The 27,074-nt window shown below is 43.7% G+C and overlaps 1 long non-coding RNA gene across 3 annotated transcripts in view; it reads left to right on the plus strand.

Annotated features, from left to right (window-relative positions):
- LOC138363393 (uncharacterized) overlaps positions 1–27,074 on the plus strand; it is a 222,466-nt gene that overhangs the window by 92,165 nt on the left and 103,227 nt on the right. The window contains exon 1 of one of the 3 annotated variants that reach the window (XR_011228048.1): positions 1,471–1,492. The exons of 1 other annotated variant lie outside the window; for it this stretch is intronic. This is a non-coding gene — a long non-coding RNA (uncharacterized lncRNA). Of the gene's footprint in view, positions 1–1,470; positions 1,493–1,607; positions 1,757–27,074 lie in introns of those variants that run through there. One more of the 3 variants, XR_011228046.1, reaches the window with a different exon arrangement.

Genomic DNA, 27,074 nt, shown 5'->3' on the forward strand with positions numbered 1-27,074 from the left:
GTCATGGAGTGCGAAAAAATACGTGAATTTAGAAACAGATTTAAAACAAATTTACAGCAACTGTGCAAATATTTCATTCACAATGATCCACTAGGAGGAATTTTAGCCCAATATTCACAGTTTTCTAACTGTAGATAGTAAGTGTGGCAGTAACCATTCCACTACCGCCAATGGGGGTCCAATTCTGTCCACAGAGTGGATATGGGGTTCAATGCTGTCTACAGAGTAGGTATGGGGTCCAATGCTGTCTACAGAGTGGGTATGGGACCCAATGTTGTCTACAGAGTGGGTATGGGGTCCAATGCTGTCTACAGAGTGGGTATGGGGTTCAATGCTGTCTACAGAGTGGGTATGGGGTCCAATGCTGTCTACAGAGTGGGTATGGGGGTCAATGCTGTCTACAGAGTGGATATGGGGGTCCAATTCTGTCCACAGAGTGGGTATGGGGTTCAATGCTATCTACAGAGTGGGTATGGGGTCCAATGCTGTCTACAGAGTGGGTATGGGGTTCAATGCTGTCTACAGAGTGGATATGGGGGTCCAATTCTGTCCACAGAGTGGGTATGTGGTTCAATGCTGTCTACAGAGTGGGTATGGGGTCCAATGCTGTCTACAGAGTGGGTATGGGGTACAATGCTGTCCACAGAGTGGGTATGGGGCACAATGCTGTCCACAGAGTGGGTATAGGGTTCAATGCTGTCTACAGAGTGGGTATGAGGTCCAATGCTATCCACAGTGTTGGTATGAGGTCCAATGCTATTCACAGAGTGGATATGGGGTCCAATGCTATCCACAGAATGGGTATGGGGTCCAATGCTATCCACAGAGTGGGTATGGGGTCCAGTGCTGTTTACAGAGTGGGTATGGGGTCCAATGCTGTCTACAGAGTGGGTATGGGGTCCAATGCTATCCACAGAGTGGGTATGGGAGGGGGTCCAATAATATGCACAGGATGGGTATGGGGTCCAATACCGTCCACAAGATCAGTATTGGGTATACATAATTATTGAAGAACAAAACTTTCGTATATTATTCTAAACAAAACAAAGTTACAATAGCAACACCGATACTCGCTGCTGAGCCTACTAATGTATGATGCTCATTTGCAGTTTTAAAATACATACATAGTGTATGTATTATGTTCATTTACAATTGCAAATACATGCATAGTGACATAAGATTTTTAAAATACTTTCGTGAGTAAAAAGTATTTTTTTTTAATGGGAAATGATAACTGCTGAAACAACAGTCCTACGCTATTGAGTGTTTGTTATTGTTGGAAGACGACGTCTGTAATTTGGACTGGGTATGAACTGTAATCTGATTCGCTGGCGGTTGATATGGCAAGTTGCTATTGGCTGGTGGAATAATTTAAATTCTGGTGATTGGTGGACAAGTGTGTATACAGTCGGGAAGGGAAGCGGCTGGATCTCAGTGTGCAGTCTCGCACTACAGGGGACGGACGCAGTCACGAGTGTCTCAAGGAAGCGAGGTGTACAAATATACGTATAATTTTATAAAGAGTAATATGACTGACATCAACAAGTGATCCATACAGTGAAGCACAAATGCAATACATCAGACAATGGAGAGGTGTGGCGAGTGTTCGGGTGTACTGGGAAGACGTATTGTAGGCGTCAAGTGTTGCATCTGCAACATAAGATTTCACCTGGGCTGTGCAGAATTATCTCCAGGATGCACAAACAGGCAAGGAATTTACTTGGGGTGGTGATAGCCGGCACACCATGGGCAACAGGTTAGTTTAGTGCATTTTACAGTGTGAATGATCATACTCTAATGAGTATTGGAGTTTCCTCTCCATGTTAGATCCCGTCTTCGTGGAACTTGCTGCTAGAGTAAGTTCTTTAATGTTCAAGACTGACGGCTTTGGCCGTACTCTCTCTGGGATCGAGTGGGCCTGTAGAATAAGGATAATAAGCGCGTGCAGTCGTTGTGAAGATGAAACTTTCAAACTGCATGTAACGTAAAGTATATTTAATTAAAAACAAAAGTTTAACATGTACGAAGTTCATCAAATATCGGTTCATCCTGGGTTCACGATTTACAATGTATACTTTTTTGAGAAATTTGTAAAATAAAATTTCTATTGGTCAAGGGGCCCGGGGAGGTTTTGCCAGGGGGGGGGGGAATATTTTGCGTAGATTTCTTCAAAAGCCGTGAGCATGGACTATGTCTCGGAACGTATTACTAAAGCTTCTTCAAAAAGTATAAACCACTTACTGTTCCTGAAGGGGTCCGGATCACCTGGATAAAGATTAGATTATGTTAACTGTACTAGAGCGGCAAGTATAAGTTACTTGGTAGCAAGTTATCAATAACGTCAGATGCAGTAAAGCGGTAAAGACCTAAGCAGTTAAGGTGGAGAAATTTCATTATTCAAGTAAACGGTAAGTTAGTAGTGTGTACATTGTTAGGGGGTGAGGTCCGGAGGGAGCCTGAATGAGAGAGAGAGAGGACAAGATACCCTTTGGGTGAACGGGGAAGTGTGTATAGCTGAAGAATAGCCACGTCGGTTTTACGAAGGCGGATATGGCTTTCACCAATTGGCGAGTGGTAACACAAATGGGGTTTCGCGAGCGCTTCGGCCTGGGTTCGTATCCTGGCTGGCGAAGATTTACTGGCTGCCAATCCTTAACTGTAGCTTCTGTTTACCAAACCGTAAAATGGTTACCTGCTTGTTAAAATATTTGGCGGGTCGTAATCCGGGGAATATTAGGATTAATGACCTGCCCGTAACGCTATGCGTGCTAGTGACTAAAATAATGTTAGGACTGTGTGTGTGTGTGTGTGTATGTGTGTATATATATATATATATATATATATATATATATATATATATATATATATATATATATATATATATATATATTCGCATATAGTCCTGGGGACCATTCAGGCTTGTTCGCATATATATATATATATATATATATAATTAATTATGCAATTAATTATGTAATTAATTAATTATGCAATTAATTATACAATTAATTAATTGCATAATTAATTCCATAATTAATTAATTGCACAATTAATTAATTGCATAATTAATTAATTGCATAATTAATTGCATAATTAATTAATTGCATAATTAATTAATTGTGCAATAAATTAATTGTGCAATAAATTAATTGTGCAATAAATTAATTGTGCAATAAATTAATTGTGCAATAAATTAATTGTGCAATTAATTAATTGTGCAATTAATTAATTGTGCAATTATGCAATTAAAAACAAGTGCCACAAGTACATGTGCCACACGACTGTTAACTCTTGAAGAGTATACTTCATTGATACAGCAGGAAAGTGTTTAGGAGCCCTGAGTTGATCAACTTTGCCAAGAGGAACAGTGAAGTGGTTGTCAATAATGACAACAGGATCCTGAGTCAAGATACGCACCTGAGGTTCACCAGATGGAGACTTTATTTCTGTGCCAGGTGCATCATCAAGAATACAAAACTCTTCATCAGTACCAGAGCTATATTCCTCAAATGGATTATCAAGTTGTTCCTTCTGTGCTTCTTTAAGGGCATATTCAGTGTCTGTCAATTCAGTTTCACTAGCTGTATATAATTACAAAGAGGCAAAATTAGGTCACCATCCCTATAAAGAGGGGACGGTGAAGGCGGCTGTCTTCAGTTGGTTCTGGTTTGGCAGACTGCTGGAGTAGGTCTTGATACAACTTGGACTTTTTGCTTGAGTTGCTTGGTGGACTGATTAGGTAGTTGCTAGCCGGCCACCACAACTTGTAGGTCGATGTAGACGACGCTGGTTAGTCTTGCTGCCGTCTCCGTGTTTCTCGGTTATAGTGTGGGCTGTGGTTTTGTTGCTTGGGAAGTCTTGGTTTAGGTTTCATATAAATCCATTGCTTCGTTACTGACTTCAAACCCAGAGGTCACGACCTCTCCGGAGGGTGAGGTCGTGACGGTCGCCACCACTTACGGGCTATTCATGTCTGTGCCATCTTTTGGGTGGCTTAATCTTCATCAATCACAGACTTCAATATTTATAATGATACATGACTAGCAGAGTCCAAGCTTGGCGGGAGTCCTGTACGCTCTGTTTACCTAAGTGGCGTATGAAACGCAGCCCATACAAACGGATGGTGCCATTTGCTATGAACATGACATATGCTATCACATGTCATTGGCAAGGCTGGGTGACTTGGGTTGTGGAGTAAGAATCTGAGAGAGGTCTGCAGTTCACGCATGTATCCCTTGTTTAAATGATTCTGCGTCGACGTTTATGGTAATACTTCCTTCCGGATGGGATGTCGTCTTATCCCTCGTGGGTATATCTTGGTTATCATGATTTCGGGGCTTAGCGTCCCCGTGGCCTAGTCCTCGGCCAGGCCTCTTTTTTGTTACACACGCCAAGGAAGCAGCCAATAGCAGCTCTCTCGGGTACCTATTTACTGCTAGGTAACAGGGGCTTCAGGGTGAAAAGCTTTTTGCCCATTTGTCTCCGCCTCCACTGGGGATCGAACCCAGAACCTCAGGACTACTAACCTGAAGCGCTGTCCACTCCCCCTGACAGGCAAATGTGATCCATAGGGTACGCGAGATCTTCATTCTAGGGTTTGTTGACTAGATAGGCGGTAACGAAGTTGTCTTCCAAGGTTGTGGTTTCATTATCTGTAGTTTCCATTGTTCAAGAGTGGTCTGGGGCCGGTGTTGACCTTCCTGGGTCACGTCCTGGCGCTGGTTGACCTGCAGGTCTCACGATCGGTGAGGGGAGCAGGTGCTTGCCGGTATTGGAGTCGTTTCTCTAGGCTTGACGGGGTCTATAGATGGGGTGCTGGCCATTGGTGTAGTAGTATCTGGTGAGCATGGCCTCGGATATTGAAGGCCGGAGAATTTTCTACAATATTTGGTACTGCTTTCTGATACAGTATTCTGGCCGGGGGAGATTTACTAAGTGTCAAACCTTGCCTGTAGCCTCTGTTTACCCAACAGTAAAATGGGTACCTGTTTGTTGAAAGATTTGGCAGTCGTATTCCGTGGAACATAGAATTAAGGACTTGCCCGAAATGCAATGCGTGCTAATGTCTGTACATGAATGTAAGAACTTATGGTTGAAGGCTGAAGAGAAACAATCTTTGTCCACATGGTTTTTTTTTCTCGACCAACAACAAAAAAACTATCAGGTACATGAATAACTATTTAAAAGATCATAAATAAAAGTATCTGCTCCAAACATGCTACCTCCAACATCTGTAGTACTCAATCCCAACAGAACTCGTGTATATAAATAATACCAAAAAAATATCTGCCAGTTTTTTCTTAATGTATGAGGGACAGCAACAGTGCTATCGAAGGCGGGTGATGTTGGCGACGACCGGGTCTGATTCGCTGGCCTGGTTGGGCGGTGTCGTCTGGATCTGCGATTGACTGTTGCCGCGGGTGGTGTTCGTCCAGAAGTTGCGTGGAGCGCGGCCCCTTGTTGGGAGGTCGGGGAAGGCTACTGCCTGGATGTTGAATGTCTTCGGTTTTGGAGTGGCGGTGGTTTGTCTGGCTTCATTCTGTGTTTCAGCTTTCCTAGCTGTGCAGTCCCAGAAACGGCGGTGTGGGCTTCATCTCATAGTAGGCAGCGCTGGTAGGTAGCTTTGCAACTCCTGTAACGTTTTTCCATAGAGATGCTGCAAATCTGCTCACGGCTGATGCAGTTCTGGGCAAAGTGGGTGCATTGATAACGCCTGAAGCACTGTCGTAGGCGGATATGCTGCCTTCAGGTGCAGCAGTTCCTGGGAGAGGAAATTGTGCACAAGGGAGGAGAGGGAAACGCGAAACATGTAATACGATGGTGTTCAGTGATAGCAAAGATTACCACTTGAGGTGGTAGATGCTTGACATGGGAATGAGATATTGGTCGTAGGATTGTGGCAAAAATAAAAAATAAACTGCAGAATAAGTGAATCGGGTAGTACGCACCCCCCCCCCCTTTCCCTCCCTCGTCAATTACCACGAGCAGGAGGCATAGTGGGAGTAATGTTGGCTAATAAATGAGATTTGCATTTTTGGCTCCCTGGTTACAAAGAAAGGTTTAACTTAGGAAGTTTAGATTCAGGAAGGCTTAGTCCGGTGTGCTGTATTTTGTAGTACACATTTGTTGCCAACCTTTATTCTGGACTACTGTCGTGGGAAGAACACTATTTTACAGTATTTGAGGCAGTTAGCCGATATTTTTGTATACAAAGTGACAATGCTGACAGCTTCAGGATGCTATCTCTGGGGATTGCTAGAACCGTGTCCAGCAACCACTTTGTCTCCTTGCCATTTCGTGGATGGGAGGGAAAGGGGAGGGGGGGGGGGGGGGGGATTAATCTAGCTCCAGAAGTCTTCCCCACAGACTGGCAAGCAAGAGCCCCCGTTAAAAAATTATCACGTCTTATCACGTCTTATTAAAAAATAAGACCTGATAAAATAAATGCGGCTTGCATGTTAGTGAAGATAAGATCCAAAATAAAGGTGCAGGCAAGCAAAATTCATTAGTCTGCACTAAGTTGACTAATTGTTGATAGTTTAATGAATTGTATCGGTATAAACGGTAAACGCCTTATGTACTTTATTAAATCAAAAACTTCAATATTTTGTTCCTCTGATAACCCTTCTGCCTGCCTAGCCGCACATTGTAATCTAAGTACCACAACTATTTTTTTCCCAGAATAGTTTTCCCACAGCAGGAAATGATAGTGATTTATTGATTTATTTAAAATTTATTAATTTATATAGTTTATTTTTTACGATAATTTTAGATACCTTTATTCCCACAAATAGTTTCCTGCACCAGGGGGGGGGGGGTTATTATTGTAATAGTCCATCAGTCGGAACTATAGAGTGGTAGACAATTTGCCACAATACTGGTTACTTCAAACATAAATTGATGGGTTATTTAAGGACTGCAGAACACTCATACATCACTCCACCCCCATTGCGCTAAAGGTACTCTGTGGCTAGATAGCTACCAAGTAGCTCGGTTTGTCGTGCCTGCACAGTCGTTCAATCTGTGTACTAGACGTGATCATTTCATTCCCTTTATATACTGCACATGCACAACCTGTTCTACCAGTGCCTAATTGCACAGAACCATTAGTAAAAGCATGGGATTCAGTTGGTTTGAGATTTTGGAGATTGTCCATAGCTTCTAGTGTTATGCATCCCGGTTTGTCAATTATAACATCCTTGTGCGGACATCCATGGCGAGATGCGTGTACTGGTAACACTTCAGACATTGTTGTCGAAGCGTTCCATCTTAATTCGGTAGGGTGGGATCTTGTCGCCGAAGAGGTAGTCCTTGAATGGCGGCTTGGTTGGTTGCGGCTAATGAGGCGAACTTTAAGTTAAGTTTTACGTTCGCAGAGGAGAGCCCCAGAATATACCCTAGTTTTAATTTTCTACGCTGGTGTAGATGTCGGCTATTAATTGACTTTTCAGTGATAGACTCTTCCCGTTGATGAAGACGGTTCTTGTGGTCTGGAATTGGTGTGGGCGTGGAGGTTCTTTTAGGTCAATCTGACGTAGAGGTCATGAATTGCTAAGGTCCTTCTTGCTGTCAAATTAGAATATAAAATCTACTCCTTCCTGGAGTAGATTTTGGAAATTTAATGTCAAGGCGTGGATGTGGATGTGGATGTCAAGGCGAGTAACGCCTGCCGCGTCCTCGAGGATCTTCAGGAGGTCGGTCATGTTGAATGCCTGGTTATTAAGGCATTGTTGTTAAGGCACTGCGTTGTCGACTATCGCAGTGTTTCAGTCGGTTATGTGAAAGTGAAATTCGTAGTAGGAAGAAAAGTCTTGTTCCGTTGTGCTTATGTGAAGGTAAAATTTAGTGGACGTGTTTGGTTCCTGTTTCTGTACAGTTGTTAATCATGTAAAATTGGCCTCACAATTAGTATCAATGTCAAGGGAGTTAAAAAACACTGTCTAAATGACAACACCAATATACTGTGTGATGGGGAATAAAACAATGTACAAAAACCGTCCAGAAATATCTGAACACAATGGCGTGAAATAATCTCTAAGCACTGACCAATAACTCTATAATATAAAAGTAGATGGCATACATAATGAATAACGATCTAACCAGTGTGGTTACCGTTTTGTTCATTGTGGTTGTGTAAACACTTATCAGTGCAACGCGTCTGACCATCTCAGTCTACCCGCATCTACTCTGGCTTTCCCGCGTCTGGAGGAGTGGCGTCAGTTACCAAATTATCAAATGTTATTACTGACAAATTGGGAACGATCACTCTAAACATAACTATAATGTACACTTAACTATAATGTACACTTAGCATAATACAGTAATAATGAATACAATAAAAGAATTGGTTACAGGGTCGGTCAATGATGCAAAGTTGGTCATAATACGCTCACCACTGCTGGCGACGCTGACTGACCTTTTCAATCTTAATAAACCCACAAGATGTATAAATGAATACTATCAATGGAGATGCCACTCCAGACCGACAACCAGAGTGCAACTCCCTAGTCTCATGACTGATGGATGCCTACTACTATAGATACTGACACGACAGCATGATAAAAATACCAAAACAAAATGCTCATTATCATAATAGTATGCAATTTCATACTACAAATAAAACTGAGGGATGAAAATGTAATTATTTCATTTAATTCTTAGTAAGAATAGGGTAATTGATTCGTAACATCTTTTAATTGTCTATGATTTCAACGCTGTCACACTCCTTTAAATGTTATTATGCTAGACTCTCAAACACACCCTCATAGATCCTCTTTGCATTTTTAAGCACCCTGGCAAACTGTCATGTACTGGGGATTTATTTGACTTTGATTTTTCTACTTAATAACATCCTCCATGGTAACTGCTAGTCGACCTGTCTTTCCCCACCAGTATGGAATTGATAGAAAGTTGGCAGATAGTTAGATGTTAAGTGTGAGGTTCTGAGGCTAGGTAATAAAGCAGCCCGTCCTCTAAAGACCCAAAGTCCATTCCATGCACCTGCCAAACCCTGTAGCCATTGACCCCAGGCCAAAAGCTACAGCACGTTCAGTTCCCTGACGAATCGGTTGTCTTGTCCGGCAAACCTCTCGGCTAGTCTAACAAGACGAGGGATAATGTCTGCGCGTGATGCAAAAGGGGGGGGGGGTGCTTGCTTGAGCAGAAATTCCAGAGTTTGGAGAGGCTGGGGGAGGAAGGAGGACGAGACGGTGGCATTTTTGGAAGAGGATTTGGTATGGAGAGAAGAGGCTTGAATTTCGGTGGCCTTTCCACCACGGATTAGACTTTTTTCGGTGTAGGCTTACTGCTAGAGTTCTTAAGCGGCAGGAGGCTAGTGGTGAGGCGGTGGTGGTGTTCTTCTGGTACAGTTGAGGTGTTCTGTCTAGCGTTCAGACGTCGTCTTCCCTATTGAGGAGTACTTTGGCCTGGCCCATCTTCAAGCGTCAGGGAAGGTTCGTTTGATTCGTCCACATTCAAGCTTTGGTAACGGTTCCTTCTGGGTCTTCTCTTTTGTGGACATATGGTGGTGCCACCCAGACATAGTTTGGTTCGTCTACAGTCCCGGACTGAGATTACAGTCACCACCAAAAATCATCCTTCTCGTGTCATTCTGTAAAAAATAAAGGAAACCATCCGAGAACAACTCTTCCCTCTCAGCTCGCCTATGCGTCCCTGAGTGCGCGCCCACAGTCAGCAAGGGAATCACAGAACCCATAAACGACACATGCGCCAAAATCACATTACCACAGTCATCCATTTCTGAGCTCGCTATCCCCATACTCGCCCTCTTCGCCAACAATATCATCGTGCCACTCTTTGATAATACAGGAGGGTTCAGCAACACCTCGAAATAATCCAACACCACCTCCAGTCGGTCCATACACTTAACATTATGCTCCTGAATAAATATAACATCCAACTTGTGATAGCGGGCCACCAACACAAGCTGACGTTGCTTCAAATGGCAATTCAACCCATTAACGTTCAATGTCGCACATTTCATCCACACATCCATTGAGAAAAATAAACATAAGACGACATTCACACAACACTACCACTACATCCCAGGGGAGCATCGCACTCAACAGAAGAGCCCTCAACCCCATCTCCCAAAACTACTGGAGTGGGAGCCACTTCGGCAAGCTTACCCAGAGAACTCTTCTGGAGCCTTACCCACCAAATCTCCCCCTACCGACTCTTCCTGGACTCCTTTCACAATATCCCACCAATCCACATTCTGTGTATCACCAGGTGGTGGACCACTCCCGCGAATTTTAGGGACTCCATCACAGACACGCCCCCACCAGAAGGCGGAATATCCGAGTCGGACGGAACCATAGGATCACACTGCACAGCCGTCAAGGAAAGGGGGGGGGGGCAGCCTCCTCCTTGCATCTAGGATATTCTGAAGAGAACCCCCAAATTTCTGCCGCTTCATACTGTGCTGCCCAGTGCCAACAGGCAATCTGCCTCACGTCGTTCAGAACCGCGACTAGGAGCATGTACATCCTCCATAAGCACTTCTGCCACCACCTCAGTTGCTCGAGCAGCAGACAGAGCTGCATCAACACCATCACGGATCACTTGCTGCGGGTTCCGATGCACACCAATCGACTCGGCATTGGAGCACCCATCCACCGATGAAATGCCCACCACTGCATCTACCACCTCACCAGAGCTGGTAGTCACCGCAGCACACTCGCCTTTGGAGCCTGTCTGCACGGGCACGCACGGGCCTGTAGGGAGATCAACATCCCCACCAGACCGTCCGGGAGACGCCACAGCAGTACGGACGTCATCCCCACCAGGAGATACCACTGAAGCAGCACTTACAGGACCCAGATTGGCGCCATCCACCACTGCATCCGTTCCCAAACAAGGGGCACTGCTCAAAACTGATAGATCTTCTTGCTCGTGCAAAGGAGGAAAATCATTTTCATTAAATAGATTAACCCGGTCGTCCATCCTAGTGGTGCAGGCATCAGCCATATGGCCAACATGACCACAATTCAAACATGTCAGCGTCTGCCCCTGGTAGAAGAAGCCGACCGTATAGTCAGCAATCGATAGAGAGGAAGGCACATTTCCACGAAGGACTAGTTTTGCCGTCCTATAACCATTCAAGAGTCCCTTGACGGCTCCAGACGTGTGCCTACACACACGAATAAAGTAGACACGCCCATACCTGGCAAGCGCCCAACGGAGAAGATCCTGACATTTCAATTGGAGCATTTTTAATAGATACGTATGTGTACTCCACACTCAAATTTGCCACCCCTCACAGAGCCCCGACCGTTGCTCAGCCGCACCTCCCGACCCTCATACTGTTCGATAAACTGCCGGAACAAGCAATTCTCGGCGAACTTCACCACCACTCTGTCCTCGCGAATGATCTGCAGACCAACAAGTTCTTCTACCTTCACTTTCATAATATCAAACAGCGTATTGCTGATGACCCCAATATCCACTTTGCAGGTGAATGTCAGCCCTGCCGACTCCTTCCTCCTCAGTGGCGGCACGTAAGTCCCCATACCGAGACGAATAAGTAGTCACCCTGCAGTGGCAAACGACCACTCGCCAGGGCAACCGAGAAGCGATCAATGGAAACACCAGCAGAGACACCTCAGGAACGTCCGACCTGGCTGGTGGTTCAGAGTGGACTCGCCCATTTATACTGTTTCCTTTTAGAATTTCCATGCCCTAATCCAACTTAATATAGCGCCCTCAATACCATGAGCCTCTATTTTTTTTAATCGGTCTTTCATGTGGCATTGTATTAAAAGCTTTGCTAAAGTCAAGGTACACATCACAATCTTTACCACTATCAACTGCCTCAACTATACTGGAATAAAAAGATAGCAAATTTGTTAAACATGAACGGCTATTTGTAAAACCATGTTGCGACTCGTTTATTAATTTGTTTTTCAAGATGAAGACGAAATGTATTTGCAATTATCGATTAAAGTAACTTTCCCACAATAGACGTTAGGCTAATTGGCCGATAGTTTGATGCAAGTGATCTATCTCCTTTCTTAAAAATTGGTACCACATTAGCTACCTTCCATGACTCTGGCACTCTACCTAACTCTATTGATTTATTAAATATGGTAGACAGTGGCTCGGAAAGCTCCTCTTTGCATTCATTAAGCAACCTGGCAAACACTTCATCAGGCCCTGGGGATTTGTTTGGTTTGAGTTTTACTATTCGTTTAATTACGTCTTCCCTGGTAACTGCTTAACTATTCAACCTGTCCTCGTCCCCACCCTCATACTTGTTCGACTGAAGGCATATTGTTAAGTTCCTCTTTAGTAAATACAGATATAAAATATTTATTAAAAATACTAATCTCCTCATTATCCGTTATTTGACCTGTCTCGGTTCTTAATGGCCCTATCCTTTCCCTAATCTTTGTCCGGTATAACTGGAAAAACCCTTTAGGATTTCTTTGCTTGCCCTGCTATGCGAACTTCGTAGTTTCTTTTTGCTTTCCTTATCTCTTTAAGTATTTCTAACCAGTTGTACGAATTCCTGTTCTAAACTGACTTCCCCATTCTTAATCCTTTTGTACCACGCTCTTTTTACCTATAAGGTTCTTCAGATTCTTTGTTATCCACTTTGGATCATTATTATTCGAGCTATTCAATTTATTTGGTATACTACGTTCCTGGGCTTCGCTTAGAATATTTTTAAATAGGTTACCATGTTCACAGAAAATGGTACCATCCGTTTTCTATGTGCGGCGGCTGAGACGCCAGTAAGGGAGGTAAACAAGAGTGTACAGGACGCTACCAGCTTGGAAGCTGCTAGTTATGTATCAGTTTAAGTATTAAAGTCAATAACCAAGCCATGGCTTTATATCAACCCTACAACCAAGACTTCCTCAGTAACACACAACACCACAGTTATATTTTGAACCCACATCGAAAATCCCTTTTACGTCACCTATCGCTGGGTTCACGTCTAGCTCCAAGACCGGCCCACACTCCATACCCAAGATTTTCCAATCTATTTGACCCAAAAAATTTCTTAGGCTATTGAAATTAGCTTTTCGAAATCGGGCACTTTAACAAAATTTTCTCCTACAGATCTATTCCATTCTGTGCTAAATCAGATTTCTTTATGATCACTTTTTCCTAGCTTACTCCCTATTTCGATGTCCTTAATTTGTGTTCCCCTGTTAGTTAACACTAAATCTAAAATATTATTTTCCCGCGTTGGTTCCTTAATTGTGTTGCGAAAGAAAGCAATCATCAATTAATTCTAGAAAATCTTCATTATTTCCCGTTTTATTCAACTAGTTTATTCCACTAAAATTAGTCACCCATGACAAATACTTTTCGATCTAGATATTTCATCCCATAGATGCTTTGCTTCCATTCTGTCTAAATTTGGTGGCCTATATATAACTCCTATTATAATATTATTTGCTTTTTCGTTTAATTCTATCCAAATAGTTTGTATGGCTCAGATTTGATTCCCTCTTTGAGACTACATTTCTAATTGTCCCTAACGTATATGGCTACTCCCCCTCCTCGTCTAATATGTGTGAAATGGTTTAAATCCATTTATTTGATATTCTGCAAATAGTTCTTTATTTTCTACATTCATCTACGTTTCGGTAAGCGCAATAATTTTTTTCTGTGCAAACAAGAGCATTTAATTGGTTTATTTTATTTCTCAGACTTCTATTGTTTGTGTAATACACCCTAAGTGAATTGTTATTGAGGCCCTTCTCTTTCCCTGATCATTTTGCCAATTCCTTTCTCCCACAAACGCATACTTTTATTACCTCCTTCCTCCAAATCAATTCCTATACCACTATCTACTAACAGTTTAAACCCAAACAAACGCCTCTAACCACTGGTTCCAACGAGTTCGCAACATCCACCACCCAAGCCCTCGATAGATGCACCCCATCCCGAGCATACATTTCACTTCTTCCATAGAAGTGTTCCCAGTTGTCTATGAAAGATATTGCATCAGACTTGCAATTTCTTTCCAGCCGGCAATTGACCCCAAGTGCCCTCGACATCCATTTATTTCCCACTCCCTTTCTTGGAAGAATTCCACATATGATCGGGATTCCTCCCTTGCTCCTAACTAATTCTATGGCTGTCTTGAATCTTTGAATTAGTTTCTCACTGCTAACACGCTCAACATCATTACCCCCTGCACTAATACAAATAATGGGTTTGTTCCCATTTCCTTCATATTCATGTTTCCAACAATATCACCAATTCCAGCTCCCGGATAGCAAACCCTTAACCTGTTCCCCCTATCTCTGGCACAAAGTTCTGTCTAAATACCTCACCTGGGAATCTCCCACAACCAAACTTTGCTTCGTTCCTCCCTTTTCCTTTTGAGCACTTTGTGGAACCTGCGCTTCAATGCTCCTCGTTGCTTTGCCTTTGCCTCCTCGTTGAACTACAGGTTCACCACAGCACTCGTCCTCTAACACATCAAATGCGTTAGGAGTCCTTAGGCTATTAGTTGTCGGTTTTGCCAAGGTCTTCTTAAGACCCCTGTCCTTTACAACTTGCCAAGACGGTCTTTTTAATACTGGTCGCCTCCTTTATTTCTTCCTGATGTTGTTTCAGCTGTCGTACCTCCTCCCGTTGCGAATCCAACTCTGTCCTCAGAGCTCCAACTAGATTCATCAGTTCCTTCACTAATCCTTCCATTATTGCTGTAATAATGTTACTACAATCGGAGCTCGAGCTAACACAACCTCTCACACTGTGGTCCGGTTATTGTGCTGACCATACAAATACCTGTTACAAAAGTTATAGCTATTATTACTGCAGCTTTCAGGTCTCTGGGCATTTTTCTTCTAAATTTGAAGTAATTTCTTTAATTTGTACGTTTCTAATAATTGCATTAGACAGTCCCAAAGCCAAAATAGGTTTTTTTTCCTGCAAGTCTCATTGGCCAATCAATGTCATGTTTACCAACTCCAACATGGGACGGGATCCACACAAATTTTATACAACATTTATCATTGGCAAAAATTTCATTCCATTTACTATTACAAGCTACTTCAGACATAAATTAATGGGTTATTTAAGGAATGCAGAACACTCGCACCATCACTCCACCCACATTGCGCTTAAGGTACTCCGTGGCTAGATAGCTACCCAGTAGCTCGGTTTGTCGTGCTTGCCCAGTCGCTCAATCTGTGTACTAGACGTGATCTGTTGTTTTCAGATTTAGCTACTCAGGACGAAGTGTCCATGTAGCACGGGCTATGGTGAGCCCGTAATTGAGTTTGGTTATACATGATAACCTATTTCCTGTGATATTTGGGTCTAAGTTTAAAGTGGAGGAGGGGATTTCTCCTTTTCCCTGCTTATTTATCGCTTCTGTTTTAGTGCACTAGTTTTAATCTTGTTTTATTAACATTATCTTGGTGGCGGATGTAGATGCAGAATGCTCACTAATGAGTCCCATTCCTCGACAGCTTTTCTAATCATTGTAGTCGCGGTGGAATGTGCATCTACTGCAGCTGCTGTCGTTATATTAATGTTGAGTTTGATGCGCAGGGGTTCAGTAGCTTCAGATTCCAGTAAGTAGTGCAATAGTGGCGCCTCTGCTTCAGTTTCACAGATGTGACACTCTTTAACTATTGGGTTCATTACCTCCCAGCAGCACTTGTAACCAAGTCTGAGTCTGTGTATGGCTACTGCAATGTCTCTGGATATCTTTTTGCCAGGCTTGAAAGAGGAGTAACCAGTGGCTTCTTCGTACCATTTCGCAGTGGATCTTCCTTCTGCTACTTTGGCTCTGTGGCGACTTTCGGTAGTTGAGAATAGTTTCTTCTTGATTTGCTCCTTTATCTGTGAGAAACTTGGAGGTATTTGAACCTGTACAACAGATAGAGCAGTGGCAGTTTTTGCTAGTGAGTCTGCCTTTTCATTACCATCTATGCCAATGTGACTTGATATCCAATTTAGGGTGATTGACAGCCTTCGATTTTGGGCTTCTTTACCTATATGTTGAATTTCTGTGAGGAGTTGTATATTATCTCTGTGCTGACTGGATAGCAATGCCTGGAGCGAAGATTTAGTCTGTATGAATGATGACATCATGTAAATTATTCTCAATTGTATAGTTTATTGCCTCCTTCAGGGCATATAATTCTGTTTGCAAAGTTGAGCACCCACTATTCATGCTCCAGTAAGCTTTATGGTTGGTAGTGTAAACTGCTGCCTCAGCAGAACCTCTCTATTGATCAACTGATCCATCTGTGAAGACGAGTCGTTGTGGGTCTAGAGATAGTTTCTATTTGTTGTTCTATTACTTCCTTGAGCCTCTGCGGGTCACGTGCTGATTTTTTAACTGGTAATCTTTCAATGATTATCTTTAGATTCGATTCTTCCCATGGAGGAGGCTGCCGAAAGTGTTGATATGGTCCATCTTCCCCCATTGTTTTTAATGGTCCATTTCAGGTACATTTTCTCTAAAATCCTCACATTATCTATCCATGAGCGTGTTCTATACTGTAGGTTTTTCTGAAAGGATTTATGTATGCTGTCTTTGATTGACAGTCTGGCTGTTGTTCCAGTAAGTTTTCCTATTATGGTGGCTATCCTTTGTTTCATCCTGTTTTCTAATGTTGGTAAATTTGTTTCCATTCTAAGGTTCTCTCTACGCGTCCATATAGGTGCTCCCAGCATTGTTCTCGGAGCATCATTTTGAGAGGCTTCCAGTTTCTCCCATTGGGTATCACTGAGGGATGCAAGAGCAGGGGCAGCATAGTCGTTGAGTGACCGAACTGCTTGAACGTAGTACATTTTGAGTACTGGTTGAGATGCACCCTCTCTAAGATTGGTCAGAGCGCAAAGCTGAGTTTCTGGCTTTACAGCGTTGCCGAAGATATTCAATTTCTTGAGTGAATTTCAACTGGTTGTCTATTATGACTCCTAGGTATTGAAAAGAGGTAACCCACTCAATTTCTTGTCCTTGTATTGCCAGTCTGATGTCTTGAGTTATTGTAACGGCCGTAGCTTTTATTTTATTGCTGTTTATTTTCACTGCTATGCGTTCCGCTTCCCTGCTGATAATATCTAGGCATTTTTGTGCATGGTTCCTTGCAACTCCACATTTTTGTGCATGGTTCATGAGACAGTTGAAGAGGAAGGGGCTTTGTATTCCTCCCTGAGGAGTTCCATTTTCCAGCCTCTTTGAGGTCGATGGATTTTCCTTGGAATTTGACTTTAGCTTCTCGGTTAAGCAGGCTTCCTTTGGCAAAAGCAAGTGTGTCCTTTGATTTCCTTATTCACAAGGCAGCACAGTGTAGCTGGAGCACGGGCTAACTCGAAGGCTTTTTCAATGTCTAGAAAAATAAGGATTCCAGGTTTGTCATGGATTTTATCCAGGAGAAGGAGGTAAGGCATCCTGAGGTTCCAACACCTTTTCTGTAAGCAAACATATTTTGGTGTAGTGGATTGGCTTTCCATTTAATTCGATTAAGGGCCATTCTTTCTGCAGTTTTAGCCATACAGCTTGTTAATGAGATGGGTCTTGGATTTCCTGGGTCTTTAGGTTTTGGAATGGGAACTATAATTGCACTGACCCAAGAGAGTGGTCGGGTTCTTGTCACCCATACTGTTGACGAGATTCAAGAAGGCTTCTTCACCCTTTTCTCATAGCTTGACTAGCGTGTTGTAAGTGATTTTATCCTCGCTTGGAGCTGTATTATTAGTTTTATTTGTAGCACTTGCGAGTTCTTTCAGATTGAAAGGTTGGTCTAGTTCATCAGGTAGGGGCTAAAGCATCATCTATTTTTTTTCCATCTTGCTGCTTGAAATCTTTGTTGGCGAGTCAGAGTTGCTTGAGGAAGTTGAGCGGAACTGGCTCTTGAAGCAAATAGATTTGCTAGCCTTTCTGCTTCTTGCTCTGGATGAACATGGTGCGGCGGAGCAGGAGGCGATTTTCCTTTGGCCTTGTTGATCTGCCTCCAGATGTCGCCCAAGGACGTATGCTGATTTAGCTTGGCACACACCACTCAACCCATTTTTCTTCTGATTTGTGCTGTTTCTTCGTGCACATGATCTCGGACAGCTCTAAGAAGTCTTAGATTAGCTTCGGTTCTATCCCTTCTGAAATTCTTTCGTGCACAATTTAGTCTGTTATGTGACTCTTTAATCCAATTACAGTAATACCAATAGGTCTTGTGTTGTTGCGTAATTTTTTTCCTCTTGGGGATGGCGTGATTTGCTGTTCTATGTATTGCATTTACTAAATATTTTTCCATTTCTTCGGTGTTGTCACGAGGAGTGTAGTTTTGGTGCCAAGTTTCGAGAGCTTCCTGAAACTTCGTCCAATCTGCCTTGATAAAGTCCCATCTGGGCTCGGGAGCTGGAGGTCTAGGAGGTAGTGCTATATTAATAACTGTTTTTGTAGCAAAGTGATCACTAGTCAGAACATTATCCACTGACCAATGACACAACTCATAAATACTGGTGGAAACAAACGTGAGATCCAGCTTTCCCCCACAAGTGTGGGTTGGTTCCGTCGAATTAAGCAGACTGATTTCTGGCACTTCATCCAAAAGGTGATCAATATGTCTTCCGTTGGCGTCGGTTCATGGTGAATCAAGTAGTAATTCACTATGAGCGTTGAAGTCGCCAGAGATGATAGTAGGTGTAGTGACTGCTATTTCAAAGATTGTTGAGAGATCCATTTCGTGTTCTCTCTGGCTCTTGTATACATTGAAGATGGACAGCGTTGAGTTCCTCACAGTGAGCTTAACTCCCATAATTTCGACGTTCTCGCCACAGTTGGGCAGGTCTGTGATTGCCGTGGCATTGATATTTCTTACTAGAATTGAAATGCCTTTGGTGCCACCTTGTGCCATAGGGCAGTGGAATCCTTGATATCCTGGGATATTGATATTTCTGCCAGTCCTGGTGAGTGTTTCTTGAAGTAGAACAATATCAATGCTATCCTTGAAGCACTGCTCTGAGTGTTTGTGCTTTGCTTTTGAATCCTTGAATATTCCATTGTATAATTTTGAGATTGTCCATTTTTCCGTTATAGTGGAATCATTGAGTCCATGGTTTTTACAGTACTGGTTTTCCCGACGGTTTGTCTTCTTGGCTGGAGTGGAGACTCTTCTTGGTGGGTGAGGAGAGACTAGGTTGGGTTGAAGTCTTTGCTACATCCAGCTACTGGGGCATTTGATGATGTAGGGATCATCATTTCTGCTTGGGAGGTCTTGGAGGCAACAGCAGGTATGTTCGTTTTGCTGCCTTCATCTATTCTGTTGCTGTTTCTTAGTGGAGTAGTGCTTCTTTGTTTCCTCCAGTTGTTGGAGGCCCTGTCCTTGCTCAGACTAGAAGGATTTGGTGCGTCACTGTTGCTGATCTTCATTTATTCGAACTTGCCAAGGAGTGTACCACTGGCCGGTCGGCTGGGCAACGGCCGACGGGAGCCGGTCGGCCGAGCGGACAGCACGCTGGACTTGTGATCCTGTGGTCCTGGGTTCGATCCCAGGCGCCGGTGAGAAACAATGGGCAGAGTTTCTTTCACCCTATGCCCCTGTTACCTAGCAGTAAATAGGTACCCGGGTGTTAGTCAGCTGTCACGGGATGCTTCCTGGGGGTGGAGGCCTGGTCGAGGACTGGGCCGCGGTGACACTAAAGCCCCGAAATCATCTCAAGATAACCTCAAGATAACCTGGCTTTTTACCGAAGGTCTGGTCGATTGGGGTCTAGAAGTTGTTACTTTGGGTTGCTGGGTTGATCCGAAAGCTAGTATTCATTTTACCCCGTCTGGACATCGTTTGTTCCAGGCGTGATGTGTATCCCCGCAGTTCGGGCATTTTGCTTTCGTTTGTTTGCCTTTGTGCAGATTCTTGCATATGTTGGTATTGTGGAGCTCGCTACATACACCACATCGTTCCGGGCCTCTGCAGCCATCTTTGTAGTGGCCGAAGCGCTGACATCTGTAACAGCGCATGGGTTCTGGGTTGTACAGTCTCGGCCTGAATTGACCATAGATCCCAACACTGTTGATGCGAGGTCCTTTTATTGTTACAAGAACCTGTCTTGTTTCGATATTGTTGTGCTTGCATCTTTCCGCCGTTGTGACATTTGGGCATTCTAGGAGTCTTTGCATGAACTTCGACCGGGAAATCTTGAACTATTATTTTGGTGTGTTTTTTCTTCTGGTTTTAGTTCAACTAGGTGTTCTGTGTTCCTGAGGTTTGTGATTATATCCGGATTAGCTGTGGATATGTTATATCTACCTCTAATGTCGGGTTTGGCTCTAAGATCTGATCCTGGATTATTATTCTTCCAGTGCGGCAATGTAAGCATAAGTGGGACCATCTACTGGTTTTTTGGTTTTGAATATGGTCCTTGGCATTGGTTTGGATGCTGCTCTTGAGTTCTGGTTGGCTTCTAGTTTGGTTTCTTTTGGCGTTTCTTCGGTTCTTCTTCGTTTGTTTCCCTTTCCGTTGCCTACAAGTTGCCACGGTACTTCGTTTAGGGTTGGGTCGTCTTCAGCAATTTTCCTTGCTCTTGCTACTAGATCATTGTCCTTCTGACGTTAATAATTCAAGAAGGATGGTTAGGAAAGTCATATCCTGGGGAGAAATTGTTACACTGTACTAAGAGTAACTGAGGGAGTGACTGTAACTGTGTACTGCTACACTCGGCGACTGACTGTGCTCGTAAACCTGATCATTTCATTCCCTTTATATACTGCTCGTGCACACCCTGTTCTACCAGTGCCTAATTGCACAGAACAATCGGTAAAAGCATAGGATTCAGTTGGTTTGAGATTTTGAAGACGACCGTTCATAGCTTCTAGTGTTAAACATCTCGGTTTCAGTTAAAATTTGTCAATTATAACATCCTTGTGCTAACATCCTCGGCGAGATGCGTGTACTGGTAACACTTCAGACATTGTTGTCGAAGCGTTCCATCTTATTTCGGTAGGGTGGGATCTTGTAGCCAAAGAGGTAGTCCTTGTATGGTGGTTTGGTTGGTTGCGGCTAATGAGACGAAGGTTAAGTTCAGTTTCACGTTCGCCGAGGAGAGCCCCAGAATATACCCTAGTTTTAATTTTCTACGCTGGTGTAGATGTCGGCTATTAATTGGCTTATCGGTGTTCAATTGACTCTTCCCGTTGATGAAGGTTCTTGTGGTCTGGAATTGGTGTGGAGGGTCTTTTTAGATCAATCTGACGTAGTGGTCATGAATTGCTAAGGTATTTCTTGCTGTCAAATTAGAATATAAAATCTACTCCTTCCTGGCCGATGTCAAGGCGAGTAAGGCCTGCCGCGTCCTCGAGGATCTTCAGGAGGTCGGTCATGTTGAATGCCTGGTTATTAAGGCATTGTTGTTAAGGCACTGCGTTGTCGCCTATCGCAGTGTTTCAGTCGGTTATGTGAAAGTGAAATTCGTAGTATGAAGAGGTCTTGTTCCTTTGTCCTTATGTGAAGATAAAATTTAGTGGACATATGTGGTTCCTGTTGCTGTACAGTTGTTAATCATGTAAAATTGGCCTCAAAATTAGTATCACTGTCAAGGGAATTAAAACAAAACTGTCTAAATGACAACACCAATATACTGTGTGATGGTGAATAAAACAATGTACAAAAACCGTCCAGAAATATCTGAACACAATGGGGTGAAATAACCTCTAAGCACTGATCAATAACTCTATAATATAAACAATGAACGGCATATATCATGAATAACGATCTAACCAGACTGGTTACCGTTTTTGTTGATTGTGGTTGATATCTAAACACTTATCAGTGCGACGCGTCTGACCATCTAAGTCTACCAGAGTCTACTCTGGCTTTCCCGCGTCTGGAGGAGTGGCGTCAGTTACCAAATTATCAGATGTTAAGTCTGACAAACTGGGAACGATCACTCTAAACATAACTATAATGTACAGTTAACTATAATGTACACTTAGTATAATACAGTACTAATGAATACAATAAAAGAATTGGTTACAGGGTCGGTCAATGATGCAAAGTTGGTCATAATACGCTCACCACTGCTGGCGACGCTGACTGACCTCTCAATCTTGATAAACCCACAAGATGTATAAATGAATACTATCAATGAAGATGCCACTCCAGACCGACAACCAGAGTGCAACTCCCTAGTCTCATGACTGATGGATGCCTACTACTATAGATACTGACACGACAGCATGATAAAAATACCAAAACAAAATGCTCATCATAATAGTATGCAATTTCATACTACAAATAAAACTGAGGGATGAAAATGTAATTATTTCATTTAATTCTTAGTAAGAATTGGCCAATGGCTACAGCACGTTCAGTTCCCTGACGAATCGGCTGTCTTGTCCGGCAAACCTCTCGGCTAGTCTAACAAGACGAGGGATAATGTCTGCGCGTGATGCAAGGGGGGGGGGGGTGCTTGCTTGAGCAAGAAATTCCAGAGTTTGGAGAGGATGGGGGAGGAAGGAGGACGAGACGGTGACATTCTTGGAAGAGGATTTGGTATGGAGAGAAGAGGCTTGAATTTCGGTGGCCTTTCCACCACGGATTAGATTATTTTCGGTATAGGCTTACTGCTAGAGTTCTTAAGCGGCAGGAGGCTAGTGGTGAGGCGGTGGTGGTGGTGTTCTGGTACAGTTGAGGTGTTCTGTCTAGCGTTCAGGCGTCGTCTTCCCTATTGAGGAGTACTTTGGCCTGCCCCATCTTCAAGCATCAGGAAGGTTCGTTTGATTCGTCCACATTCAAGCTTTGGTAACGGTTCCTTCTGGGTCTTCTCTTCTGTGGACATATGGTGGTGCCACCCAGTCATAGTTTGGTTCGTCTACAGTCCCGGACTGAGATTACAGTCACCACCAAAAATCATCCTTCTCGTGTCATTCCATAAAAAAATAAGCAAACCATCCAAGAACAACTCTTCCCTCTCAGTGTAACACTGTAAAAGTGTTTGGTTTAGTTTAATACTTACATAGAGTACATGAGTCACAGACAAGGATCTGAGAGGCGCCAGTTGTCTGCCTGAGATCTCACACCTCAAAACGTTAATGACCTCAAGTGACCTGAGGTCAGATCATGCGAATTTCACCTTGCTTCCGCTAAGCTTATAATTGTAGTCTGGTAGCCTTCAAACATGCCGACGTTTAAGGAGTGGCTTGGTAGTGCCGGAGGCTATCTACTTGTGGGCGGAGTTAGTACTAGGGTCCCCAATATATACTGAGGGAGCATAGAGCATTAAGCATTAAGGGAACAGCAGAGCAGAGAAGACGTCCCGAACAGGGAGGCTGTCGGCCGGCAGGGGCGAGACAGTCTCTGTCAAGCTACAGACCCCCCCCCCCTCTCTATTCAACTTAGACTCAGTCCTCGGTGAGTGAACATTTAGGTGACTTGGTCGTGTTTTACAAGTGTTGTGTGATGATCAGATCAGGGGCAGTCAGTTGTAGTGTTCTCAGATTCTTGGAGGATGACTCACTTTGAATATTAAACGTTAACATTTTAATTGGATTGCTTAAGTTATGATACTTATCATGAAAAATATAATTGTTGAATTTATTATTTAAATGGTCTTTCACTGTGTTCCCTAGAGAGTTGAGTTGAGTTGAGGTGAGAAAGCCTCGGTGGTTACTAGATTCAAGATATTAATGAGTACATGTTTGGAGTTGATACATGGTACAGAGGGAACATACTAATAATGAACTGGTAATAACATCTTTTGAGAATATTTTGTGATACAGACAAGTTCCATTCCTTGTCTTGTATGTAATGGTTTAGAATGGATGGTGGCAGCATTTCGTCTTCTACTATCTACTCTTCTACTTCTACTATCTACTCTTCTCCTTCTACCTATCTACACCTCTCCCTCCACCCCTCTCTAAACTCTCACTTCCAACTAATGACCCTCCTCGCTCCTCCCACCTCTCTACCTCTCACCCCAAACCCTCACTAATTACTTCACTATTCATTTCTTTCCTTTCGTTTTCTCTTATACGTTTGTGGCAATGATTCTGTATTCTAGAGTTCTCTCTAGAGTTTCGGGTAGCTGATCCAGTTACGGCGCCTTGTGGTCTTAGCACCTAGGTAGTCGAATACCTAGGTTACAAGGTGTTGAACGAGAGAGGTTGCCTTAGGAACTCTGGGAGTGCTCTAGAATAGTTAGCTAACTGGGGACGGGATAACGGACTAAAGAGAGCCGTTTCCCCCGGCCTCGTTAGTTAACTGGGGGGTGGAATAATGGACAAGATAGAGCTATTTCCCCCACCCCCCGTTACATCAGCTCGCCTATGCGTCCCTGAGTGCGCATACACATTCAGCAAGGGAATCACAGAACCCATAAACGACACATGCGCCAAAATCACATTACCACAGTCATCCATTTCTGAGCTCGCTATCCCCATACTCGCCCTCTTCGCCAACAATATCATCGTGCCACCCTTTGATAACACAGGAGGGTTCAGCAACACCTCGAAATAATCCAACACCACCTCCAGTCGGTCCATACACATAACATTATGCTCCTGAATAAATATAACATCCAACTTGTGATAGCGGGCCACCAACACAAGCTGACGTTGCTTCAAATGGCAATTCAACCCATTAACGTTCAATGTCACACATTTCATCCACACATCCATTGAGAAAAATAAACAGAAGACGACATTCACACAACACTACCACTACATCCCAGGGGAGCATCGCACCCAACAGAGCTCTCAACCCCATCCCCCAAAACTACTGGAGTGGGAGCCACTTCGGCAAGCTTACCCAGAGAACTCTTCTGGAGCCTTACCCACCAAATCTCCCCCTACCGACTCTTCCTGGACTCCTTTCACAATATCCCACCAATCCACATTCTGTGTATCACCAGGTGGTGAACCACTCCCGCGAATTTTAGGGACTCCATCACAGACACGCCCCCACCAGAAGGCGGAATATCCGAGTCGGACGGAACCATAGGATCACACTGCACAGCCGTCAAGGAAAAGGGGGGGGGGGGTGCCAGCCTCCTCCTTGCATCTAGGATATTCTGAAGAGAACCCCCAAATTTTTGCCGCTTCATACTGTGCTGCCCAGTGCCAACAGGCAATCTGCCTCACGTCGTTCAGAACCGCGACTAGGAGCATGTACATCCTCCATAAGCACTTCTGCCACCACCTCAGTTGCTCGAGCAGCAGACAGAGCTGCATCAACACCATCACGGATCACTTGCTCCGGGTTCCGATGCACACCAATCGACTCAGCATTGGAGCACCCATCCACCGATGAAATGCCCACCACTGCATCTACCACCTCACCAGAGCTGGTAGTCACCGCAGCACACTCGCCTTCGGAGCCGGATTGCACGGGCACGCACGGGCTTGTAGGGAGATCAACATCCCCACCAGACCGTCCGGGAGACGCCACAGCAGTACGGACGTCATCCCCACCAGGAGATACCACTGAAGCAGCACTTACAGGACCCAGATTGGCGCCATCCACCACTGCATCCGTTCCCAAACAAGGGGCACTGCTCAAAACTGATAGATCTTCTTGCTCGTGCAAAGGAGAAAAATCATTTTCATTAAATAGATTAACCCGGTCGTCCATCCTAGTGGTGCAGGCATCAGCCATATGGCCAACATGACCACAATTGAAACATGTCAGCGTCTGCCCCTGGTAGAAGAAGCCGACCGTATAGTCAGCAATCGATAGAGAGGAAGGCACATTCCCACGAAGGACTATTTTTGCCGTCCTGTAACCATTCAAGAGTCCCTTGACGGCTCCAGACGTGTGCCTACACACACGAATAAAGTCGACACGCCCATGCCTGGTAAGCGCCCAACGGAGAAGATCCTGACATTTCAATTGGAGCATTTTTGATAGATGCGTATGTGTACTCCATGCTCAAAATTGCCACCCTCACAGAGCCCCGACCGTTGCTCAGCCGCACCTCCTGATCCTCATACTGTTCGATAAACTGCCGGAACAAGCAATTCTCGGCGAACTTCACCACCACTCTGTTCTCGCGAATGATCTGCAGACCAACGAGTTCTTCTACCTTCACTGTCATATCAAACAGCGTATTGCTGATGACCCCAATATCCACTTTGCAGGTGAATGTCAGCCCTGCCGACTCCTTCCTCCTCAGTGGCGGCACGTAAGTCCCCATACCGAGACGAATAAGTAGTCACCCTGCAGTGGCAAACGACCACTCGCCAGGGCAACCGAGAAGCGATCAATGGAAACACCAGCAGAGACACCTCAGGAACGTCCGACCTGGCTGGTGGTTCAGAGTGGACTCGCCCATTTATACTGTTTCCTTTTAGAATTTCCATGCCCTAATCCAACTTAATATAGCGCCCTCAATACCATGAGCCTCTATTTTTTTTAATCGGTCTTTCATGTGGCATTGTATTAAAAGCTTTGCTAAAGTCAAGGTACACATCACAATCTTTACCACTATCAACTGCCTCAACTATACTGGAATAAAAAGATAGCAAATTTGTTAAACATGAACGGCTATTTGTAAAACCATGTTGCGACTCGTTTATTAATTTGTTTTTCAAGATGAAGACGAAATGTATTTGCAATTATCGATTAAAGTAACTTTCCCACAATAGACGTTAGGCTAATTGGCCGATAGTTTGATGCAAGTGATCTATCTCCTTTCTTAAAAATTGGTACCACATTAGCTACCTTCCATGACTCTGGCACTCTACCTAACTCTATTGATTTATTAAATATGGTAGACAGTGGCTCGGAAAGCTCCTCTTTGCATTCTTTAAGCAACCTGGCAAACACTTCACCAGGCCCTGGGGATTTGTTTGGTTCGAGTTTTACTATTCGTTTAATTACGTCTTCCCTGGTAACTGCTTAACTATTCAACCTGTCCTCGTCCCCACCCACATATACTTGTTCGGCTGAAGGCATATTGTTAAGTTCCTCTTTAGTAAATACAGATATAAAATATTTATTAAAAATACTAATCTCGTCATTATCCGATATTTGACCTGTCAGTTTTTAATGGACCTATCCATTCCCTAATATTTGTTCGGTATAACTGAAAAAAACCTTTAGGATTTGTCTTTGCTTGCCCTGCTATGCGAACTTCATAGT

The sequence above is a fragment of the Procambarus clarkii genome, chromosome 11 (assembly GCF_040958095.1).
Source record: "Procambarus clarkii isolate CNS0578487 chromosome 11, FALCON_Pclarkii_2.0, whole genome shotgun sequence".
Classification (NCBI taxonomy): domain Eukaryota; kingdom Metazoa; phylum Arthropoda; class Malacostraca; order Decapoda; family Cambaridae; genus Procambarus; species Procambarus clarkii.